Below are 22,309 nucleotides of genomic sequence, written 5' to 3'. Positions count from 1 at the left end.
GTTGCTGCACCACTAACATGGGACTTCTTTCAAGTAAAAAAAAAATGAAATAAAAGAAAAATCCCATCTCTTTGCATCGCCATTTTTTTTTTTACCTCCAAGATTCTTTTACTCCTTATGAAAGGAACAGGATATACTAGGCCTCTCTTCCAGAGCAGAGAAAATCTCCCATCTGGAAGAATGAGATTCTAGGTCCATGGTAGGAATTGGCTTTTAAACCCACAAAGGAAAGAGTTTTTTGCTTTGATAAAGCTTCAAGTTAATTACCTACTGCATGGGTGTCAAACTCGATTGCATCACATGACGTATCATGACGTATCATGACTTGTTTGCCTTTGTGGAGCTGGGGTAGGCGTGGCCTGTACGTGATGTATCTGGCCCGCGGGCTGCCAGTTTGACACCCCTGACCTACTGAAAGCAAAATAGTGAAGTAAAGCATTTCTTGTGCTTTGAAACCATGAGCCAAGGGGAGCACCATGCTGCTCAGAGAAGAAAATGTACTCTTCATATGCACAAAAGACATTTCTTTGGAGGCACAGCTGCTAGATGACTGAGCTCAGCCTTGCTTTGGGCCTGTGTGAGGTGATACCCGTTGTCTTCACTGCCCAACACATTAAGGCAGAACACATCCATTTTGTACACCCACAAATACTACCTTTGTTCTCTTGGGGGGTAAAAGAAACATCAGTTCCTCCATTTCATTTATAGCACACTTTCTGAAGGTCTGTGGGAAATTTCTGAATTTAATTTGTTCAGGTGAAGGACCACAGAATGTAATTATTTATTTATTTATTTATTTGTTTATATTAGTATTTTAAGTTGAAATGCAATTCTGGCAGTTCTCAAGGAGCTTAATACAAACAATCAAGCAGCTACAAGATAGTGAATAAAACAGCCATAGTGGGACTGGGAAACATACAATAATCAAAGAAGCAAGGTAATCTCAGTGGTGGGTTCACACAAGATCCTGATAGGCAGAAAGAGTCAGGACTTTAAAGGTTTCATAAAAGACAGCAGAACTGGGGTTATACCTGAGGGAACTGCTGTCCTAATAGGCAGCTGTGGGACAAAGAAAGTCAACAATTATTGTTTACAATGGGGAGGAACAATTTTTTGATGGAAGGATAACCAAGAAGGATAATCCTTCCTTCCTTCCTTCCTTCCTTCCTTCCTTCCTTCCTTCCTTCCTTCCTTCCTTCCTTCCTTCCTTCCTTCCTTCCTTCCTTCCTTCCTTCCTTCCTTCCTACTTTGTGTACTAAATATTTTCAGTTCGTGCCCCAAAGTCACAGACTATAACATGGTGTCTGAATTATGTACATTTCTTTTAATTGTATGACTTTATATTTACTAATGCATCCCCAAGTATTTCTCTTCCAGATAATGACAACTTCTTAACAAGTACGGTGTCAACTTTCTTGGTCCAATGGCATTTCCTCTAGTTTCAGTTAAGGGTGGTCTCAACATTGGATATCCATTTCGCTTCGAGCTTAGAAAAGGGGGGGATGTCAAATAGCTAACATGCATTAAATATTCAAGGTTAAATTAAAAACAAAACAAGCATTAGCTTAGGACTTCTGAAATCTCATTATATATACCAGAATCCACTGTACTATATGATGGTGGATCCATTATTTTTATTTTATTTTATAATTTTATTTTATTTTATTATTTTGTATTGTATTGTATTGTATTGTATTGTATTGTATTATTATTGTATTGCATTTGTCACCCACCTCCTTTTGGACAATTCTTAATCATGGATCTAACAAACTTTTGCAAATTAAGATTTGCAAAAGTTCCATATACCGTACATATATACTGTAATAAAGTGACAATACACATGGTTTGGAATAAATGGCAAGAAACTGGCAGTGATGGAATACTATGAAAGTCTTGTGAGTTTTATCTAATAAGATTTACTCTATTTCTGCCATCTCTCTGAATATCAAATAAATGCTTTCCTGAGCTGTAGGCTATTAAATCCCAAGACTTTGTTGGATCTTCCAGGTAAGGACCCATCAAGGTCTCAAACCTGATCCAAATATTATGAGTTGGTCATAAGACATCTTCCTATGCAGCTCTTTCAGGCACTAAATTGATGGGCAGTGCAGTGCTGCATGAAAACTGGGCACTTTAAGTAAACAGCAGTTTCATTTTTTAAAATTCAAAATGAGAGTGAAAAAGTCTCATGTCATAATACACGGTTTCCTTTTTTTTTTTTTTAAAGATGAGTTTAAATGTAATTGAATATGACCAGTGTAAGAACATTTGGGCAAGTCTAAGCTTAAGGAACAGGTATTGGAAGATAGTGCATTTGAACAAGAGTGAACATCTCTCAGAGGATATAAAAAGTCCCCATCTTCCTCTCTCTTTTTATTTATGAGTTATGAGCTGAATCCAGCTTCTAAGCACACAAATCCCCCTTGCTCACAGGTGGACTGCAACTACAGTTATACCAGTGGCAATTGCATTCTTGTGCTTTAAAAAAAAATCAGAGGGACCCTTTCCTTAAATTTGATTTTTTCATCTCCCTGATCTCCTGTCCCCCCCCCCCCCGGCAATGAATTTGCAGGCTGAAAAGTTGCCAGTATGTTCTTACTTTGTAACGGGAACAGCAAGCTGATCCTGCTATATTTAGTGTGATCCCATAGTGTGGCATTTCTTTAGGATTTTGGAGATTTGGAATGTGAAATTCATTTTCATTGCTTTAATTCACTAATCTGAGACTAAAAGCCTATATTGGACATGCTGTACTAAAAGGAATTGTGCCTCAGGCCCCCAGGAGAATTCAGTTGTGTGTGAACTGGGCTGTAGCCAGCAAAGTTTGAAAACAAAGAAAAAGGAACATGCTTAAATGCAGAAAGATATTCCTTCTTCGAGGCTGAAATATTACTATCAATCTATATAATACAACACAATAACATTGCAATGTATAATACTGAATAATATTAATATCAATCTCTTAAATGAAAGCCAAGATTGGTGTAATGGTTAAGGCACCAGGCTAGAAGCCAGGAGACTGTGAATTCTAGTCCTGTTTTTGGTCCAAAGCCAGCTGGAGATCTTGGGCCAGTTACTCTTTCTCATCCATAAGAAGAAGGCAATAGCAAACTAATTCCTAAAACCTCAGGGCAGTTGCCAGAATCAAATAGTGACTTGAAGATAACACCAACAGTAATAAAATACCATACGCTAGAGACATTGTGTTTTTTCACAATCCAAACAGGATGGAAAGACAAAGATGAAGAGCTATCCATCTGACCAAGTTGACTCAAACTCCAAGAGCTGAACATTGTGTGGCCTGAGCCTTGTGGGAGAGAAATAACATAAAATTGAAACACTTAAGTCAACCATCATATTTCTTGAACAACTAGTACTCCACCACATATTTATTTTTAAAGCATAGGCTTAACTCTGTGATTCCGAGTGGTTGACATGAAACATCTGGAAACACAAGTATTTGCCTGCTGATTTATGTACCTTTAGCGAACTCTTTGTGTTCTTTGGCTGGAAGATGAGTCCTACTAATGTCTTTTTTCCTCTTCTGAAATATTGCTGCAGTTTTCAAAACAATCTGATATGCAGGTGCATTCTTGAAGTTGGGTGAACATCTGGAATGCCCACTTACCATATCCCTCATCAGGCACCTGATGATCACAATTTCCACTCTTGTATGGCAAACAGGGGAAGTTTAGTGCCTTCACAGACAGTACACCTCCTGGCCCAGGGGATCCTGCAGCTATGCTGAATATCTCAGTGGATTGGCCAAACAGATTGTCAAGATCAGGTCCCAGGGTCAGATTTTCCTGGAAGGAACCTGAAAATCCTGGAGGAATAGCCTTAAGTAATATCAGTCATTATTGTAACCAGTTCTCAGCCCTTTCTTCCTTCATTTCCTCTTTTAATTTTGCAGTGTTGTGAAGGTAATTTAGCTTAGTAACATGGAATTTTATTTTAGGATTGACATAATGAGATTTTTGCTTTCTTAATAGCAGTGTTGTCAAATATATCCCTTACCAGCTTTGCTAGACTCAGTTCATTCTTTCAGGATCATAGCCATTGTTCCAATCCAATTAAAGGGTGAGTGAGTATTGGGGCATCTCCAAAAATGGAAAATTCACATGAAGTTCTTGGGGGGGGGGGCTTCAAGAGTTAAGCTCAGCTTGGACTTGGCTGGCTTCTCACACAGAGATTCTGAGATCTTATGCTACTAGTCTCTATGTGTAAGATACTAGGATGCATAACTAACCTTCCTGTTGCTTGGTTTTTTTTGTACTGTGTTCTGCTAAATTTGGAACTGTATAAGTTGTGGCTCTTTATAACTCTTTTCTGGCAATAGTTGATGACTTCTCCCTCTCTAATTCATGAAGTGGGTGCAAATTGGGAGGTCTTCCAGATGTAATTTGGTGGTACTATGAACTGCTAAATAGGAATTTATTTGCTATTTGCATTTGTTATTATCTAACTTCCTTTTGGATTATAATTTAATGTAGAGTATTGGTGATAAATAAGGGCTAGGTTTCAGGGATGATCTACCAAGGATGGGTGCTTGCTGGGAATGTGGAAGGAATTTGCCAAACAATATCCTATAAAACAGAGTATCTGTTGAAAGGTCCTTGGTGCTTTCTGAGTTTGATTGTTTTCTTAAAGATCCCTTACCCAAACCATCATTAGTGCTTTTGAACATTTTATTATTATTACATTTATTTATATAACAATATTTTAGACATAATAGCTTCTATATTAAGTAATATCAGGCCAATTAAATCTTGTATTCACCCTGTTGGTTTCCAGATGTTCTGACCTATCATTCTTGGCATTCATCACTATTGGCCATGCTTTGCTAGGTCTTCAACTGCAAACTGAGTTTTCTAGATTGCAGTTGAAATAAATACCATAAGTAAATAAATGCATAGTTGTGGTTCAGTAACATTAAGAGAACTATAGGTTCCCATTTCTCCTATGAAACATATAGCATATCCCTAAACATATGGGGACTTGTGGTCAAGGATCTCCAGCTAGCTGTAGCTTATCAGAATAAATAGCTAATAAATGTTTAATGGTATTTTCCATGAAACATATATGTGTACATGAGGAAAATAAATAACTGTGGCACAGAAAGTATACTTTTAAGCTCACATTACTCTATACTTCTGCTGATTTTTCTTTCATTTTCATCTGGTCGTCTTGTTCATTCATATTCACTTACAGTACATGATTTATTAACTCACTGATCATTGCTGGATTGCATCTAGATTTAGTCCTACTTAGAACAGACCCTCTGAAAAATTGGGATTTCAATGAGCAATAATGTAATTAAAGCTATGTAATTGTGACATTATTACTTTACCTTTAACAACAATTTTTCCTCCATCAACCAGCTTACGATGAAAACAGATTCAATAAAAGCATAATTATAAAACAAATGGATAAAAGCAGTGAGGGTAGAAAATAAAACATCATCTTCCCAAACTCTGATATAGAGTATTAAAGCAGCTATTTAGAGAGCAGAGAGCAAAACAACCATTCAGATAAAGGAATGGAAGCATAAAAGGGTATTTTTCTTTCTGTAATCTGTACCCTTCTATAACTTCTACTATTGCCCTAAAATGATTCTTAGGCAGTGAAATCCACTGACTTCAGCTAGATTGACTTCTACTTAAAGGGATTCAGATTAACATATCAGACATTTGGCATTAATTAGAAATAGAGTGTAGTCTCTAAAAGTGGAATGCAAATGATTATTCTTTATGGTTTTGCAAGACTCTGTAGTTTTTCTTGTAGCAGTTTAAGTTAACCAGTTTAACTTAAAATCCAGCTCTCTGGATTTTTTTTTTTTTTAAATTAAAGATGGGTGAAATAAGTAATTCATAATTGAATGATAGAGCAGTAGATCAAATAAACATGCCTGGACATCCATTTTGACTTAGCTCAGAATGATATAAACCTGGTTATACTGGTGATTCCTTTTAAGCCCTAAATTGTATTAAGTATTTTATAATTGGTTTGGCTAATTTCAGATTAAATCTAAGGCTGTTTTATTTGACTCTTGTTACAGTTAGTGCTTTAAACATTATAATTCCAAAGGAAAACTTATGTCTCAGAATAATTATATTTGAACCAATCTTTGTTTTTGATAGCTGTAGTATTATAAGAGTGAAACAGGCATGAAATAATTAAAAGTCAGCCCAAGTATTATTTTAAATGTTTTAAATGTTTATCCCCCCCCCCAAAGTACCATTCAGAACTCTAAAATGGTATATATTTAAGCCCTGGACTAAATTTCTCTTAAGAAGTCTGTGACTCTGATTCAAAAAGTGAGGTATTTGTTTTGTGGATTTAAAATCACAAGGAAAAAATGGTATTCAAAGTTTTGGTAAGCTTGGTATGTATGTATTTGTTTGTTTAAAACCAGCTGGTTGTTAAGATAATGATCATTAAATAACACTAAAGGACCATATTCTTACCATAAAATTCTAGTTTTTCTTTACTTAACCTTCCTCTTTTTAAATAATTAAGCACCCCAAGCCTGAATATTAAAGGTTTCCTCTTGTCTCTCTTACTTTCTCTCCATATTACTGACATAACAATATATTTACTTGAATTTTGAAACACCCCTCTTGATTTCATTGGCACAAATTACCCATTTATATATGTGAGGAATGGAAAGCTATTTCTACTGAAACCTAACAAAAAAGTTATAATGAAAGTATCAAGCATATTGAGGCTAATACTTTAGAGTGCCAGTGTAAAGGGATAATTAAAAATATAGTTGGATCATGAAAGAATGGACATGATGTGCAATTTGCTAGCTTTGTCAAACATGGAAAAAGGGTTTTCTTACTCCAGCTTTGTATTATATATCTCATCTCCTTAGAATTCTGTAATATATGAGCTACTCAAAACTTATAGAACAATACCATATTAATCAAAACATTTGCAACAATTTATAAAAGTATAAGAGTTTGGGAAGAAAATATAGACATGAGAAAAACATTGGATGGAAGTGTTCTTATTTAATTGTTTGACTGAATACAAACTGGTATTTTATTCTATAAAAGAAAGATGTAAGTAATTTAAAAGGCAGAAGACTTATTAAGCTACAGTTCTTCTTTTATTCTAATTGTTCTGGAAATCCTTAGATATCTGTAAATATATGCTTAGAAATACAAAAACCTTGATATTACTAAGCAGCTTGCACCAAAAGTGTTTACAATGGCAGGCACATATGTGCCCACACACAAATGCTAGATATATATTCCGATCGAGCAAACATCCAATAAAATATGTACTGTGCAATGCAAAAAACGATTTCGAAGATCTGAAGACAGCCCTGATGACAGTCTGCATTACTGTTAAGTTCACCAAGGCACATCTGCAAAACAGACGAGAGACATCTCAGTAAATCTTCTCTAGAAAAAAAAAGGTAAATGGTTTTCATTTGCCCCAAATAATGTGCGAAAACTTATTGGGGTGGGGTGGAGGTTAGAGAAAGTTGCCAATGATGGATTTTACAGGCATGCTAAGTCTGTAAAAATGTACAGAGTTGACTTTTCCTTCGTACAGTGAATAGATGGATATTTGGAGTCATACAAAACGGCACCGATTGTAGAGGCATCTCTATGAAGATCTAAGATATGGACACAAAACCGGGTTGAAGTTAGTACATTTAAGGCCACAGACCTATGTTGTAGCAGTAATAGTCTGTTAAATATGATGCATGGTATTTTAATTCCCTTCCTCTTTTGTAGCTATGATTTAGAAAGAGCTTTGGATTCCACAGCAATTAGTGGCCTTGAGGACTAAGTTTTTAATGTAACACTTTCAACTCTACAGTGCATTCTCCTTCATAGGATCCACAGTAAGATCTTGATATCTTACAGAATGGATAAACAGTGTGGTATAAAATTAAGGAGATGGATTTAGGATTCTTATGTAGTAATTTTTTTACAGAGGCCAACATCAAAACTAAATTATTCAGCATAATCAGTTCTGGCACAAATCATACCCTTCTCTTCATTGTGTGTAAGGTAAATGCACAAAGAAAAAAACACACACACATCTTCCCCCCACTCCCTCCCAGGCATATATGTATATAAAGCTAGATAAAACTGGGGACTTAAAAGTGCTCCAAGACTTTAAGTTTCACATACAGAAATTTAGGCTTCGGTGCACTGCCAAGAAATACTAATGATGATCCTCTACAATTAGAATATTTAAGAGATTAACTATGCAATGAATGATGAGATCTGCCATCCAAGTAGTGACCCTTTCCTGCAGTTGAATAACTCCTTATCAGATATGATCTGAACACATGTTTTCTCTGAGGGTTATCAATGTGATAAATCAAGTAAAAAAAACTGCTACGTGCTGTTTTTAAGGTTCATATATTAAGGCATTTGAATTAAGCACAGAAACACAAAGTTACCTTAAAGAGTAGCTCTAAAAGATCAGCACCAAAGTTCTGACAGAGAAGTAAGATGTTGGGATTATTTTAAGAACAACCTTCACAGATCCTGATTCTGGCCTGTTCCTTACACAGGAGGTATTTTATCTTCACGGCATCTGGATCTGTCAAAGAGGTGCGGTTGTAGACCTTACCAGATGTAGACACTCCATCAATAAAAGAATAACTAACAAATCATACTATAAAGAGAAGTACTACAGCACAAATATTGTATATCCATAAAAAAACCCAAACTCTGTTTTAAGGCTGAAAGAAAAGATTTGGGCAGGGAGGACAGAAATACCTTATAATTTTCTAGACAGTTTTGAAAATAAATTAATGCTTCTCCCCCTTCCCCATTCCTTTCCAGATTTTTCCAAAAGTGACAATTAACAAATTAGTCTTGTTTTTTCCCCCTCACAATGAAGACCTTGTACTATAAAGATACACTGTTGACCCATAAAGATAACTCTGTATATTGCCTTGAAAGGCTCACCTGTTTTATGCACTATGGCTTGTTCAGATTTGTCGTAGCTGTTGTCCATTCTTCTGCAATGAAAGCAGGAAGAGATAAATACGGAAAACACATCTGAAGGAGGTTTTGCATAATTCTGAAACATCCTGCTCAGCTCTTATTAACCTTTTTAAATGTGGCATTATGTACACCTTATTGAACCCGAGCTGCAATCTATTTCAAATTGGTGGAATATTAGGCATAGTTTAGCATCCATAGTTCATCTTGTAAACAGTGCTTAAGTAACCATGGCCAGTGTGGAAAATATTCTATGAACAGCAAGTTACCCACTCTATCCAGTTGCTAATGCTTGTCATTATGGTTCTTTTTTCTTAATGCTAAATTAGCAGGCACTGGATATAGAATGGAACAATATTGTTCATGAGTTTAACTTCCCCTAAACTCTTACCCTGATCCCCTTATGCATACACACCCACACCCACACCCACACATGGCAAAGTATTATTTACATAAAGTAGATCCCAAGTAAAGGATTCTGAAATTGGAACTGTGCATCTTTATGTCCAAGAAGCCCAAAGAGTTCTCATTGCCTGGCGTGAAATCTTAGCTTGATTCACGCAAAAGATTTTGTTTGACAGATCTCAGACAAAGAGCTGTGAGCCAGCACCCTCCTCACAACCAGTCTGCAATTCAGTACACATAGCCCCTCCTCATTAGCCTGTTCTCTCTCTCTCTCTCTCTCTCTCTCTCTCTCTCTCTCTCTCTCTCTCTCTCTCTCTCTCTCTCTCTCTCTCTCTCTCTCTCTCTCTCCTTAAAATGGACATAAAATTAATTTATTTCAAACTCGATGCCACTGCATGGAACGTTAGAATATTGTCATCTCTGTAATTCTGGCTAGGAGTAGAGAGAGAGCAGGAAGGTTGATAAATAGGTCAAGAGCTTAGCCATCTGGCTTTTCCATGAGCTAAACTTAATTTCTGTCATTTTTAAAAAAAACTAAATCTAAGACAAAGTGACTCACAAATTATTCTTCCAGGAGGGATTCCCCTCCCTTTTTTTTTCTTTTTCTTTCTTTTCAAAGTTGCCCTGGTGCATAAGGGGAACTGCACTGCTTCCACCACCCTGTGGTAATTCTATGCCATGACACACCTTCCATTTTCAGCTGTCTATTACCTGCAAGCGGTCTTTACAGCTCATTTGTAGCTATTGCCAACTGATGCATCCATATTTATTTCAAGAAAGATGCAAACATGGAAAGATTGAAAACAGGGACAACTGTCATAGAGGATAACTCTGCTCAATATTTGGAATAATTTAAACTCGTGCTGCAGTCTAAATTTAGATTTGTTTTTAAATGTGTCTAACTATAGATTTTTAAACATTTGCTTGGGGTTTCTTTTATTCTGTTTTGTGAGGTGGATGTTTAACTCTGTCAAATTGTTTCAAAGGGTGACCTTAAAAGCCATCCTACAAAAGTGAGAGAGAACTTGTTTAGGCATCATGCCATTTGCATTGTTCTGTTGCAAAGAGAAGGAAATTCCCTCAAACTGTTGTGATCCCCTCAAATGGAGCATAACATTATGGTCATTTTCTCACTGCTGGCAATTTTTCCAGCTACTTGGCTTATTATATGTAGCAGATGGTGTCCAAACAAATCAACAAGCAAAGTTGTAGAGATGGAGTTGCAGAAGAGCAGAGGTAAAGGGTTATTTGTGTGAAGCAGACTGAGGGGGAGACTAGTAAAGAAACCCATTTTTCTTTAGATGGTAAGATAAGGTAAGATCCAGCCTGTGATAGATGAGTACACTGATTTGGCAAACTGGTCAACAGAAATAGCGGTTGTGTATGATCTATGCATGTTCTTAATTTCTCTATTTTATGAAATTAGAGAAATTGCAATTAAAGCTAAGTCCACTCCAATCACTTGCTTACACTCATTGGGAATTTTGGAAAACAGTGTGCCACTTTTCTCATGTCCATCTTGCAAGCAAAAACTTTTCCAGGCAGAGCAAGAAATGTATTTGCAGCTTTAATCTTCCAATGTTTGGACCACCAACCTGTCATGCTTTTGCATTTTGGCCACATGTTCCTAGCAGGGTGGGAAGAAGAGGGTTTTTTTTTTTAATCTGACACCTGCAGTCAAATTAATCCTGACTTAAGCTTGACAAAATGACTGCAAGAAAAAAAAGCTACTTGAAAAATATTTTATACAAAACAGCTGGGTTAATAAGTACTGGCCAAGAAAAAACATTAAGATGCTTTTAAAAACGGATTTCAAGAATATACTTGATTATCCTTCCAGAAACCTATAATTAGTACAATTTATTTGGAAAAGTTATATCCTAATATATCAAGGAGTCTATTTTTTAAAAAAAAAATTTCCCCAGAACTGGGTTTTTAGGACAGGTTACAGCCTGAAAGTAAATATTTCTGTCAAAAATTTATGGGCTGCCCCATTGGCAATTCATTGAGAAAATATAACTCCTCCATTCTGTTGGATGTATCTACAAATATGCATAGGATTTTCTTGTTGTGGAGAAAATAGAAGGAAGAAGGAGCATTAGGTATGGTTGTTTCTTTGAGTTATTTATAAATTATATATATATATATATATATATATATATATATATATATATATATATATATATATATTACCTTGAATGTGCACCCTGTCAGCCCAAATATGGGAGAAAGAAATCTTCTTTCTTTTTCTTTTCTTTTGCCTGTATCAGCTCAATCCAGAGCCATCCACAAGCAGCAGTCGCCAACTGCGACATCATTTTACATTTTTAGGTTGCTAACAAAGAATAAAGAGAGAACTGGTATAATAAAGGTGGAGTATATAGAAATAAATAATTACCAAGATTCACGGGGCTTACAAGCTGTACAGTTGGTTTTAGAAAATAATTAGTATTAGAAAGATGGGTGCAACAGTGATATGTGGTAAATACGAAAATACCCGTGCTGTAAACAGAATCTGATTCATATGGTTGTCTATGGAGATTCTCAGTCATTCAGGTCATGGTTGTCCCAAAGGTGCTTTTTCAAAAGGCAACTGGACTTTCTTTGTTTTTCCTTAAAGATGTTTTGCTTCTCATTCAAGAAGCTTCTTCAGGATTCGTATGGTTAGGAAAGAGAGATATTTAATGTTGTTCCAGTTTTATGGAATCTAGCTGCAGAAGCAGAGGTAGGTGAGGTTGCTTTGGCCCCATTTTGAAGAAATAAAGGAATAGCCTGCTCTCAAAAGCAAAATATGCTTTCCAAGCTGGCCTTGGACTATCGTTCTAACCTCCATTGATCATATCCTCATCCCAACATTACATTAACCAGGAGCAGGACTTGGCATATAAGAACAGATCATTCCATAGTCAAGCAAGTGTGGAAACAAGTGTGTCCCCCACAGACATGAGGGGCATAGTAAGACTGCAAGATTTGCTTTTCAATATATTAAGATTTAGATTGTGAAAAGGCAGCATATTTTCAGACTATCTGCTTGGATTAAATATTATCCTTATAGCCCCAAGATTTCAATACTCTCAGTGAATAAATTGTTAGGATATTGAATTTAGTAGCTGGAACAATAAAGTGCACAATAGGCCAGAACACATAGTTGTGATTGATTAGTTAGAGAGTACTGACTCATGCATGAGATAATCTATGCTATGATTGGTTGCTGCAAGTGTAAAGGAGGCACTTCCTTTTTCCCCGCCATTTTCTTCTGTGTGTTCTGTATACTGTTTAATCTACCTAAGATATTCCTGTGTTCCTGATTATCTTGCATTCTTTCTTTATGTATTATGACAAAGACTGTTGTAGGTTTGAATGTTAAATATCATCATTCATCATCATTTTAGCCACTGTCTATCCCTTGCAGGATGAAGGCTTTTCCCACGTTTCCAATCATTATGGTCCTGAGCTTCTTTTGCCAATTGGGCCTGCAATACTTGCTGATATCATCAATCCATCTTGTTTTAGATCTCTTTTGTGGAAGCTTTTTATCAAGTGGGATCCATTCTATGACTGCCTTGGTCCACCTGCCATCAGTTCTTCTTGTTCCTCAGTTCTTTCCATTTCACTTCTTTTACTCTCTTGATGATATCATATACTTTCATTTGTTCTCTAATCCATTTGCAGGTCTTTCTATCTTGTCTTGTAATGCTGAGCATGTATCTTTCTATGGCTCTGTGCGCCACTTGTAGCTTTTGTATTGATTGTGAGGTTAGTGTCCATGTTTCACTGGCATATATTAGAGCAGGTAGCACACACTAATCGAAAACTTTTCTCTTTGGGCATAGGGGGGAGTTCTTGAAAATTTTGCTTAGCTTGCTGAATGCCTGCCAACCACATTTAACATGCTGTTCAATTTCCTTTATTATATCGCCTTCCATTGAGATCCATTGTCCAAGGTATATGTAGTGGTTTTCTAAGATTACAAGTTTGTGCTACTGTCTCAAACTTCAGTTGAACAGCTGCTATGCAATTCCTTGACATTAATCATATACAATCTGAAAATATGTGTGTATATGTGAATCCATGCATATATGTATGCAATATGTACCTGTGCATTTAAATACATCCATATAAATATAAATCCTACTCCCATACCAATTGCAGAGAAGAACAAAGTCCTTGTCCCACAATGTTCAATCCAACATCTTTCCCTTTCCCTTGAAGCTTTGGCAGGGAACTGTTCTGACTATAAAGTTACAAGTAGTTATATGTGGGTGAGGTAATTTCCCATAACCATATAATATATAGATGTTTTCATTGTACTTGTATTCTGCAAAGTAATATGGACCAGCAAGCCACATTTGACATCAAAGCCATTTTTCATAGAGTAAAAGCAAGTAGCTTTATTATTTTCAAGCCCTTTGACTGTTTCACATCTTCCAATCCCCATCTGTAGCTCTCAAGATGAAATACTCAACCACATAAATTTGACGAACTCCAAATTCCTTTGATATGTCCTCTTTATGAAAAGACTCTTCCCAAAACAAAAAAGGCAAAAAAAAGCCACAAGATGTATCAAATGTTAAGTTTTAATACAGGTGTCATGGTTCCAACAGATGAAACTCAGATGCGCTTCACCTGTAGCTCCAAGCCAGCATTCCCACTCAAAACTTTGGTTACATTCTTAGAAACCCCCCCCCCCAAAGCATTAATTTTTCAAGCTTAAGGAGACAAGAAAGAAAAGTTTAAAATACACATTAATTTGGGTTTATTAATGTGGTGGATGTTAAACTAAACTAAGCCTAGGTGGAATATTCAAAGAATTTTTAAAAGGAGGGTAAAATTTACTCCGCAATTATTTTTACTAGGTATTGTTATTGACTGTGATGCTAAGGAGGTTATATTGATGTTAAATTTGATTACAGCCGCTAGGTTGTTAATAGGACAATATTGGAAGAAGGAATCTTTGCCTACTTTACAAGAATGGTTTCATAAAGTTTCGTATTTGGCAGAAATGGCAAAGATTTCGGCTTTCTTAAAGGAGCAATCTCAAGAAAAAATTTTTGCGGTATGGGAAAAATGGATAAATTTTATACAACATAATTTGGATATGGAAAAATATTATTTAGCCTTTTTATAATTTGTAATGATTGTTTTTTCTTTCTTTCTTTCTTCTTTTTCTTTTTTATATATATACATTTTTTATGTATTATTATTCATATATTTTTTTTTTATATATATATATGCTTTATTCTTCGTCTACTTTCTTCTTTCTTCTTTCTCTCTCTCTCTTCTCTTTTTATTTTTTTTTCTTTTTTAGTATATATTATTCATTTTAAAGTTTATGTTATGTATATTATTATTATATATATTATTACTGTGATTTTTATTATTATTATTAATTATTTTATAAATTGCAAATGTTATTTTTAAAATATTTGTTAAATAATCCTATATTCAGTTCTGGGAAGTCGGGGGGGGGGTGGGGTGGTTGGGGAGGGGGGGGTGGATTTTTATTTGTAAAACTTTTGAAAAATTTCAATAAAAAAAAAAAAAAAAAACTAAACTAAGCCTAGTTTTAATCAGTTTTGGGAAAATAGCCTCTGATAAGTCATATCAAGCGCAAACATGTTTTTCAACTTAACAGTAGCACACTCTTGCTTCAATACAATATCTTGCTTTGGAAATGAATGCAGCAAGTTCCCTTTGTGGAGACAACAGCCAATATTCTTCCCCAATATTAAAAGATTTTAAAAATTCCTTCAGAGGATCTAAGCAATAAAACTAGATCTTGATGGGCTAATTTGAAACAGAGGGGTAACTGTATATGTGTGTATGCATGTTTGCATGTTTATGCATATTTGCTTTCTCTTCAAGATGTATAGCTAACCCAGAATTTTGTCTTCTGAAATATTTTATGTTGTGCCAAGTATCTTATTCTATGCTACTGGTCAAAATTAGCTGCTACGAAAATAATTAGCAGCAGAAATGCTCTAACAATAATTGTTATCAATTACATATATTCCAGTCTTTATGGCTATATAGAATATATCAGAGACCTGCCAGGCAGGGATATGTATTGCAGCACAGTTTTGTAATACTGTGTGGAGACTGCTTTCTCATCCTCAGCTTAATCTTTCATAACTTTATTATAGTAAATTGCATTATGTGACCATGGAATGCTGCAACTGGCTGTAAAGATGAGCTAGTTACCAAGTGTTCAAAATGCAGCCACATGATTGTGTGTGTGTGTGTGTGGGGGGGGGAAAGCCATCATTGGAACTCCAAAACTGGGTTGTAAATAGCATTTGGAGGAATCAGTCATAACTTCAAAGGGTCGCTAAGAGAGGACCTACCATATATCAATTTCAACTAAGTCTTGTTGGCCATGGAAAGCAGTTTTGCTGCTTTGTCTCATGGTTTCTATCACCGCAGACCAAAAGTGGACAGGGTGTCCTGTCTTCTCCCCATTCTTTCACTGAAGCCCTATCTTATTATGTTGCCTATGTAAACCTAGGATGGTAGGTAGGAAGAGTGAGGCAGATGAAAAGAGAACTGGGTCTATGGCACAAAATGACAGTTCGAACACCTAGGGAAACCTTGTGGCCAGTTTGCTTAGGTACACCCCATTGTCTTTAGTGAAGTTTGCTCTGTAATTGGAAAGAGTGTTAAGGACTGCATTTTAAAGCTGTAGTATTTTGTGCACAGTATCCTCTTTCCCGTGAGTCATTCTCTCAAGGCTATATGGCCCGAGCCTATTTATGTGAACATTTTCTAAGAGTCCCAAGTTCAAATAAGCAATTCTCTTGCTTCTAAAACTCTTCCAAGCTATGGTCCTATCAAACAACACTCTTTGAACAACACGGTTGGTGAATTGGTCCTGCTTCCTGCCTTTTTCAAAAGACCATGCTATTGAACTAAATTAGCTGTCTTGCTGTAAATGATTGTTGAATTAAAGGTAATTTTTGAGTTAACATTTTCTAACAATGTAATAAGCAACTTCCAATTAAAGTTTTCTATATATGTAGAAAATGTGTAATGAATGAATAGGTAAAGACCCACATAATGAAAGCCTGTTAGCAGAGTGAATATATTCTTGTAACTCAAATTTCTATACCACTTGGCTATTATCTTCCATCAGAACAGAATGTACAATTACCAATTTTATCTTATCTTGGACTTATTATTAAAGAGTAGTAAAGGAAACTTCATCCCAGAAGCTGTAATGTGATTTTTGATTAATAGTGGGATTTTTATGTGACAAGAATATTTCTCTTAGGCAAAGTATGGACGTGTATCTTTACCTGAACTGATTAGTTTCTGCCATAACTTTTCCCTGACCCTATAGAATTGGATTAGTGCACGTTGGCACGCTGGTGTATTTGTACACATAAAGCCAGTTATCTTTCCAAGAAATCAAACTGCTCTATACTGTATTCTACAATGTTTTGTAGATTACAGTAGACAGCAGATTGTAATCAATAGAGATCTATAAAAAAATAAATTGGGTTAAGAAACCAGCTAGCAGTTGTCCCAGCTTTGGGAATAAATTGGTTAAAAAGAGAAGAAGATAATTCATCGGCTTCAATAACTCTGAACAGGTTCAGACCACCAGAGATATGTCGGCAGCTGTAATATTTTAATCTTGCTAACACTTAGGTATGTTTTGGGACCAATGGAGAAAAAGGGATGCTGTTATTCCCATAGAATTGTCCCCCCCACACAAAATATAGCAGTTGGAGCAATGTTTCTGAATGTTGCTGCACAACAATTTCCAGCTTCCTTTGTTGGTGGCCATGAGCCCTGGGTTTGCTTATAGTTGAAGTTCAATGACTTCCAAAGGGCTGCAGTTTTCTTAATCCTGAAGTACAGGGGTTTAGCTTGAAAATGCTTTTGCTAGGGACAAAGATGAAAAAAATAAATGCCTTGCCAGAGATAGCCGCTTCTTGAACATTTTCTGGCTAGAAGTCCTGAAATTTATTTATTTATTTTTCACAATTTTGAATCGCCTGTCTCCCTCAGAGAGGGACTCTGGGTGGTGTATAATAAAATGTTAAAATGTAAAATAGTATAAATAAAAGTTAAAAATTTAGAAGAAGGCAAGGGTGATTAAACATTGCTATAGTTAAAAGGCAAAGGGAAAGGCTTTCAAGATACTAACAAGCCTCTTGGCTCCATGTTTCTCTGGCCTCCCCATGGAGGCCACAGAGCCATTTTTCAGTGGTGGGATTCAGCCGGTTTGCACCACTTTGGCAGAACCAGTAGCTAATTTTTTGTTGCTCAGGCCCAGAATGGATTTCCAGAAGCAACATCTACACAGAGAACCAGTTCACATATTTGAATCCCACCACTGCACGTTTTGACTCCTTTCTGGAAGGCCAGGAGAGTGGGGGCCCAACTCACTTCACCTTTCCTGGACCCACGACTCAGAATTCTTTAACTGATGAGTCTGCAACACACCTTACCTCCCCGACTTACTGGCTGATGTATTGGGATGATATAATGATGTAATTTGCACTAAACAACCACTAATACCTCTGACTGCACTTTTTTTAAAAAAATCTTGATGCGATTATTGCCAAATCTGTCCATGATTTCTTATAGTTATGAAAGAGATATCCTACTTTTCTAGACGAGTTCTATAGAGAGAAAAGGGGTTTTTCTTAAATTGAGCCAAATATGTCAAATTGTTGGCAATTCTTGCCAGCTTGGTATCCTGCAAATTTGATGAGTTCCCCTTCAATTCCCTCATCTAGATAATTTATGAAGATATTGAAGAGTACTTGGCCTAAAATATTGAACATATTGAAGAGTACTGGACCTTGAGACCACTGCATTGTCAGAAGAAGTGGAAATGTGTTGCATTTCAGCAACTGTACTGTCAAAGGTCAAAGCCTACCAATCATGCCAATATGCTATCCATAAACAGAGCAAAAGAAGGTTTGTGAAGAAGAGTCAAACATGGAACTGTTTCCCTAAATATGTTCCTGATGACATGTTGGCTGCCGCCAGCATATTAGTATTCATTCCAGCTGATTCATGTATTCTTTGACTGAATTTATTACCCTAATTATTGGAATATGAACTGCAGTACCCTTTATATTCTAGGTTGATTATAATGAGTTGTTTTCTATGAAAAATTGCTTTTGTTCGTCTTTTATAATGTTATGATGAAGACGTTTTTTCATTTATAAATATGTGTGGGGTGCAGGCATATGAAGTTATTTTGGCAAGCCAAATATTTTCACAAAAACTGGGCAAAATCCTGGCTGGACTGTTCTTCTTGGGTTAGTAAAACAGCATCAGTACCAATATTTTTAGTAGACAGAATATATTTTACTGAAATTAAGAAAACTGCTTTCAGAATTTATGTTGTATAGGAATTGCATACATGTACACATTTAAGTATTATGGCAAACCCTAAAAATCAGAAACCAGGAACATCTTTTTTATCATTTTGTGTTTTACAAAGAAATTCTATACAAAGCATTCAGAGTTTGCAAGCAGCTGGCAATATTATCAATAATAGATTACTGTGTTTTATTTGTATTTATTTACCTGGTTGGCCAATGTCTTTAATTAAATACGTTGTGTTTATTTACTTTACAATTTTCTATGCCATCCTGCAAAATTGATTTTTCATAATTTAACATGCAATATTCTAAAACAATTTAATTTTAACAATTAACAATAATTAAAAACACCATAAAATCAGTAGCAGCCACAGTAGTTAAGAATTTTCTCTGCAGTATATAAATGAAGTCTCACATTAATATATTAGGATGCCTGACGGAGTAATAATATCTTGCTTGGCATCAGGAAGACAATAACATTGGCATTAGACGTTTCTCCTGGTGAAGGTTTTCCAGGGTTTCTTTTTTTGGGGGGGGGCTGCCATTGAAAAGGTCCAGCCTCAGATAGTCACTTGTAGCCTCTCAACACAAGAGAACTGCCAGAGATGATTTTAGAACCCTTCTTTGCAGACCGGACAACATTCTAATGTGCAACTCTTCAGTTCCCTCAACTCTCGGGTCAGCCAAGCTCTTGCTGAGAATTCTGGGGGCTGAAGTCCACACATCTAGAATATGGCAAATTTGGGAAATACTGCTTTAGAAATGGCTAGGACCTTATAGGAAGAGGTGCCTTATCCAGTATGTTGGTCTCAAGCCATGAAATACTTTTTATAAATTAATGTAATTTTAGAGATCATTATTATTATTATTTTGGTGCCTTCAAGTTAGTGTTGACTCTTGGCAACTACCTGGGCTACTAGCTGCAGTGTCCTTGGTAGGTTTTCAGGAGTGGCTTACTCTTGCCTCCTTCCTAGGGATGAGAGAAAGTGATTGGCCCAAGGTCACTCAGCTGGTTTTGTGCCTAAAGTGGGACTAGAACTCACAGTCTCCAGTTTCTAGCCTAGTGTCTTAACTTATAGGTTATAAGTTAATAAGTGAATTAGGACTAGAAATGGACTTGGAGAATACTATATCTAATATGTTCATAATGCCTACTTCCATTCAGTATTCCTGCAGAGGTATCTTCTTCTAGTAAAGTTTCTGGACTGTCTTCAAGGACAGCTTCATATATAATAAATTACAGCAATCTAAACAAGAAGCTACTGGATTATCACAGTGAGGCTACATCTAGTCAAGTAAGCTTATAACCAGTACACTAACTTAAGTAAACATGATCTCACAGAGGACAATTTTTTCTTTGATGACAGAGAATGATTTAAAAGCATGTCCATGATACTGCATAAATCTGATCATGATATGTTACATGATCTAAAATAGTTTGAAAGCCATTTACCTGGGTAGATAAACTACCTACTCATAGCAGTTCTGTCTTGCCTGGGTTGAGCTTCAGTTTGTTGGCTCTTTTCAGTTGTTAAACAGTATAATGTTTATGTGGAGGAAGCTGGGAAGGGAGATAAAAATGGCATTATATGGTGCTATCACCATGGAAAATAACGCAACGTATAGAATTGCCTGAGATGTCATAACATCACTATATAAGTAGGAAAACCATGGTTGGGCAGGAAGTTAGCAAGCCTGCGTTCGAGACCAGAATGGTGTCATGGGGTGGAACTGAACTCTCGTCCTTCACTCCAACTCCAGCTGGGGACATGAAAGGAGCCCCCCAAGTGGCCATCCCCTTGGCAATAGTAATGTCACCAGCTAAGTCTTTCAACCTGGTGCTTGGTGCTTTGACATGAGTGCAAAAACTATATAAGTGCACATTTGTATGATGTCAGGGCACACATGTCACTTTGATATTATTGTGGCTTGTGATAGGCATTGTTATGTTAGTTGTAATGTCAATAAAATATGCAGTGTTGTTGGACATTATTGGTCTTTGTATCATAATGAACTGGTATGAAAATAGATGAAAGAGAAGAAATTCCATTTCCTCTCTCTTTCTCTCTATTGATGAGTTATAAGAAGCATTATAAGAAGCTGACCTAAACAATTATACTTAAAATTGCAAGCATCTATGGGTAACTCATCGCTTAGCTTAGTTTTTGAATGCCAAAGTATCATATTTCTCCTTAGTCCCTTCCCATGCATGAACACAACATATGGACAAACAAGAGTATTCATTTTCCAGTTTAACAAACAATAAGGCAACACTAAAGGATTAGTAAGATAAAAGAAAACCTCAAAAATATTCCAACATTTAGAATTCCCCATTTTATCTCCGGGTCTAGATATGCCACTGCAATCACAGACTTGTGGAGATGTGGACATCTGCTAATATTGCAATAGATTCTAACCCAGTATTTTTCAAACTTGATAACTTAAAGATGTGTGGACCTCAGCTCTCAGAATTCCCGTCATCATGCTGACTGAGGAATTTTGGGAGTTGAAGTCCACACATTTTTAAATTGTCATGTTTCAGCAGCACTGTTCTGACCTAATAAAGGGCAACTGCAAGTTGTGTTGCACTGCCATATACCTCTTTCCTGCCATGAGCCCCAGTCCCTTAGGAGCCCAACAACATGAACTCCATCCAGCAGATGGCAGCAAAAAGGCTTTTGTAACTGTCAGTTCTTTAATTGTTATGCGTGGAGGAAAAGAAAATTATCAATTCAAACTTTTGGTTGGCTGATTAGATCTGCATCCACCAAATTCTCCAAATATTCTTAACCTTCAGAGTTCCTTTTCTTCTGCTGCATGCAGCTGCCACTAGTTGTCAAATACTTATTTGTTTCTTTTTGTTAGCCAAGTGACAATAAAATATATACGGCCACTCCATCTCTATCTTTTTCTCTCTTAAGTAACGGAGCAAACACAATTCTGCTGCAAATTCATTTCTCTCTATCTCTTTATGTATGACTTTGGGGTTTCTTTACAGAATTACGTTTTATAGTTTATGCTCTCTTTTTCTTTCAATTTCACATTTTACCCTAAGGTTTTTTTCCCCCTCTATCCAATGAAATAGGAGCTAGCTAATAAGGTAGCTCCCTGTGTGAATGGGATGCAGTTCATCATGCAATTTGTTAACTGAAAAAAAAAGCATAAATGATATGATTCAGGGCAAATGATTTTATCTGCCTGCTGCAATAATTGAATTTGCATGTTGTTAACCTTACCAGACATAGACTGGCCAAAAATTTGCATTTCAGAAAAGCCTAGAATTAAACTCAGTATTATATTATTTCTCCTGCAGCCAGCTAGCTTGCTTTGCACATCTGCCCCAGAGTGTTTTCTAACCCTTCAATAAAGAGCCTTGAGGATATACAGATGGGAGGGTAAATTCCTAATTCCTCTGAGAATTATTTCTCTACCAATGAAAGAAATAATGGAAAAAAATTAGGAGGATCTTAATATTAATAGTTCATATTTACCTGACATGAAAATGGCTTTGTCACTGATTGCAACATCTCACAGTACATATCAGCAATTAAGAATGGCTTTTTTGGATTAAAGTCCAACTGAAGT

The 22,309-nt window shown here is 36.1% G+C and overlaps 1 long non-coding RNA gene across 1 annotated transcript in view; it reads right to left on the bottom strand.

The window, feature by feature from the left end:
• Positions 1 to 7,024: 7,024 nt before the first annotated feature.
• LOC120313626 overlaps positions 7,025 to 22,309 on the bottom strand; it is a 41,040-nt gene continuing 25,755 nt past the window's right edge. The window contains exons 2-4 of the long non-coding RNA XR_005558200.1: positions 8,943 to 8,995; positions 8,429 to 8,571; positions 7,025 to 7,630 (exon numbers count right to left, since the gene is read on the bottom strand). This is a non-coding gene — a long non-coding RNA (uncharacterized LOC120313626). The remainder of the gene's footprint in view (positions 7,631 to 8,428; positions 8,572 to 8,942; positions 8,996 to 22,309) is intronic.

Source organism: Crotalus tigris, unplaced genomic scaffold, assembly GCF_016545835.1.
Source record: "Crotalus tigris isolate CLP2741 ecotype Arizona unplaced genomic scaffold, ASM1654583v1 scf7180000018737.1251358, whole genome shotgun sequence".
NCBI classification, from domain to species: domain Eukaryota; kingdom Metazoa; phylum Chordata; class Lepidosauria; order Squamata; family Viperidae; genus Crotalus; species Crotalus tigris.
The sequence above is the reverse complement of the archived record's forward strand: the minus strand, read 5'-3'. Positions and strand labels throughout refer to the sequence as shown.